At 42.6% G+C, this 3637-nt stretch overlaps 1 long non-coding RNA gene across 1 annotated transcript; it reads left to right on the top strand.

The window, feature by feature from the left end:
- Nucleotides 1–1337: 1337 nt before the first annotated feature.
- LOC136954746 (uncharacterized) lies at nt 1338–2657 on the top strand. Its single transcript, XR_010878129.1, has 3 exons — nt 1338–1436; nt 2209–2342; nt 2556–2657. It is a non-coding gene; the product is annotated as an uncharacterized lncRNA (long non-coding RNA).
- The last annotated feature ends 980 nt before the right edge of the window (nt 2658–3637 follow it).

The raw sequence follows: 3637 nt of genomic DNA, 5'->3' as shown, positions 1-3637 counted from the left end.
TCAGTGCACAGTCTGACCCTGTGTTGGTCTGTGCATCTGACATTAAAAGACTTGAACTTGAAATTCTGTTTCGTTTATATTATGTACAACCATATGCAATTGAAAATGACAATAAAATACACTTGACTTGAAGATTAGCCTAACAACAGTTGTATATTGCCACCAACTAAGTTTGCGCATTTGCGCACAATACTGAGGCAACGCAATCGCAGTGCAAGGGAAGTTCACAAAGCTCCAAGCCAGACAGACAGACAGCCAGCCTGATATTACTGCATTTATTTGTCTCTGCACCAATTGTTATATCATAGAGTATTGCAATTGTGACCACCAACTTCATACTAATAGCTAACTAGCTAACCAACATTGTATTTGATAGTAGCCTAGCTCGCACGTGCATCCTAAGACCAAGTAGGTCTTAGGATGCTCGTGCACGAAAATTAACGCCTGGAAATTACGACAACAATTGTTGTCGTAATTGGTCTTACTTGGTCTTAGGATGCTCGTGCGAGCTAGGCTACTTACGTATTAGATGTTACAATTGTTGTCGTAATTTCCCATCGGAGATTCAAGCAAGCAGACTTTAATTTAGGAAAACCAGACGCTGATTGAGCCAAACCAGGCGTTAATTTCGTGTGATTTGATAGACACGTCTCAAAAAAGCACGCGTTTATTTAGACGCGTGCTTTGTGACACGGTTCAATTTGAGGCGAAAAAGACTAATGGACGCCGTCTTTGTATGGAAGTCGGCGTAATGGACCTAACGGCTGGTAAGGTAATCGCACATCTGTGCCAATACAAAAAGTATTGTGTATTGTAGCAGCATTAATGTTATATGCGGCAACGCCTGTAGGAGCTGTTAACAGCACTGTAGTGTCATCTATGGAACGCCGACAGGGTCAAATGTACTCGTAATTTAAACGCGTATTTTTGTTCGGACACCAGTTTAGGAAGCGCCTGCAGCTGTTTCATAAGCGGCTGCAGCCGTAAATGTGCAGGCGAAAGTTACACATGAATGTATGCGTTAGTTAACGCTGTCAGGCGTTAAATAAACGGCTGTATATTTACACGTGCAATTGCAGGCGTTAAATAAACGCCTTTATATTTACACGTGCAATTGCGGGCGTTAAATAAACGCCTGTATATTTACACGTGCAATTGCAGGCGTTAAATAAACGCCACATGCAAATCACTGCCCACAATTTCCCTAGCTCCTCCTGCAGTTAGCTGGACTAGTGTGATTGGATTCTTCCCTGAATTTTCAAGTACCAGCTCCTCCCCACTGTAGAAGCGGAAGATTTCTGTGCACAGTCAGAAGTTTGAAGGAAGATGGCAAGAAGAAACTTTCTACGACACTGTAAGCAGACTCTTAATGACTGCACTCGGCTTTTGTTATCGGATAACACTGGACACGACGACCTTCAGTCCACGTTGACAAGGTACAGTTTTTCGAAATCATTATTTGTGACATGAATCGTAATCTTCACCGGCTAGCTAGGCTAACAGGGGTTTAACTTGGTCATTGGCTGTGCGGATAGCTTTTGTTTGTTTGTTTTGTAGCAATGGATTGCTACTGTGATACTTCTGCATTCCTAGCTAGCCAGTCACTGACTAGTCTAGACTGTTGGATAAAGACTAGCTATTTGCGTTTCGTTTTTTTCCGTGAAAGCTGCCATGTTAAGGCTAGACAGTCCATATCCAACTATCTGTCCCCTAGTTAGCTAGCTAAATGAGTTAGCCTCAACCCCCAACCATCTGCTATCAGTAGTGTACAGTAGGCTCCAGTGCTGCAAACTCCTCAGATTCGTTTTTTGTTGTTACCCAAAGTCGATTAGTCTAGCTAGCTGGTATTTTGAAGTCACTGCTAAAGGCAAACAAGCTCAACCTTCAACTTGGCTGGCGTTAGCTTTTTCTTTTATCTTAAAACGAAACTTTTTCTATTTCATTCAAGCCTATGATCTTACCGGGCCACCACAGGCTACGCTACCATATGCTGCTACAACTTTTAGGTTCTAATATTACTGGTATTTCTCCCTTTAGGCTATTGGTATTTCTCCCTTTAGGATATTTTCAGTTGTTAGGCGATTTATTCGGGAGACCTGTGTTCACGTTCTTATTTCAGATACACATGGTCGATAAATTATTACTGTTTTACATACAACCACAAAAAACTGTAGCCATGTCTACTTTAACACCATTGTCTTCTTTCAGGATGGAAACAATGCAGCGAAGCCTAGAGTGGGCAAGGGGTACGCTCTTGAATGATGCTTCAGCAGACGGTCTAATAGCTGAAGTATCCGAGTTCATCCAGGAGATTCGCACCTATGGCCGGCATGCACAACCAGGTGAGAACCATTTCAGTGGGGGTGGGTGCTCACAGCTCAGCTAGTCCTTTGAGTTGTTTCACACATCGTTCTCTTGCTGCCCATTGCAGTTGCCATTGTATTTTTGTGTCCATTGGTGTTAAATTCCAGTGGTATTTAACAGTGCATGCCTGGAGCATGTGCAAGTTACAGTGTCTTAAATGTTCTAAGCACAGCATTGTATTATTGTTGCAGCCAGTTCCGGTTACCAGGCTCCATTGACTTGGACTGGAGCAATGGGGGCTCCTCATTATCAAATCACCGGAGAGCAACTGAGGTTTCTCATGTCCTGTGCTTTCAGCCTCTCTCAGCCTTAATACCGCCTTAATACTGTGAACACCATACTGTCATTGAAAGTAGTTACTGATTGAATACATCTAGTAGAGATGTAAGATACTGAGAACTTATGTCCGGCTGAGTTGTGAGTGATGAGGTTAAAATGATGTTACATTAAATTTTAATTCTGGTTTTGTCTAACCTTCCACCTCCAGCAACCAATCTCTCCAAAAACATATGGTCCTACTCTCCACTGTTCTCTTGTTGCTGCCAGCAGGGGAGAGTTCCGGCTCAAAAAGAGAAGCCAAGTCTTTGGCTGATAGAGGCTTCTCTACATGGATAAAAACCTCTCTGAAGAGGGTTGGGTGTCTGGTTGCAATCGGGAGGAGACTAAGACACTCCAGTCCCTCTTTGAACCTATAACATATACAAATAAAATGTCATGCAATTTATTGACCCAGATTGACTAATCAGTTTATGTTTAGTCCTCATATGTATAAAAACTCACTGCTCAACAGCATCCCGTAGCCTGCTTTCCAGGTAGAACTAGGTGGCAGATTCCACCAAGGCATCCCTCTCCTCCAAGGTCCGCATATATCGGACTGAACCCAACATAGAGAGTTCATCAGAGGCCTCCAGCACCGCTTCCTGAGCCTCGTCCACAGTTTGTGCTATTTGTACCTTTGATCATTGAAATTAATGAATGAGCAACTGCACACTGTAAATCAATAACCTTGAAAAGATGTATCAACAATGAAATTATTCATAAAAACCAACAGGATAATAACTTAATAGCAACATGAGAGAAAGAAAAACATTCACAGTATCAAGTACCTTGGTCAACTTTTCCCTGAAGTTGTAGTCATTGATTTCTGCTATGTCTGTGACAGGAGGTTGTAAGCCACAGACTTGCCTGTAAAGTCGTTCTGAAAAGAACTGTGGCTCTACACCCCCGTGTACCAGACAGACAGAAATCATTCTGCCCACCTGTTTGTACACGC

Source organism: Osmerus mordax, chromosome 12, assembly GCF_038355195.1.
Source record: "Osmerus mordax isolate fOsmMor3 chromosome 12, fOsmMor3.pri, whole genome shotgun sequence".
NCBI lineage: Eukaryota > Metazoa > Chordata > Actinopteri > Osmeriformes > Osmeridae > Osmerus > Osmerus mordax.
Note: the sequence above shows the minus strand (reverse complement) of the source record. Positions and strands in the feature narration are given on the sequence as shown.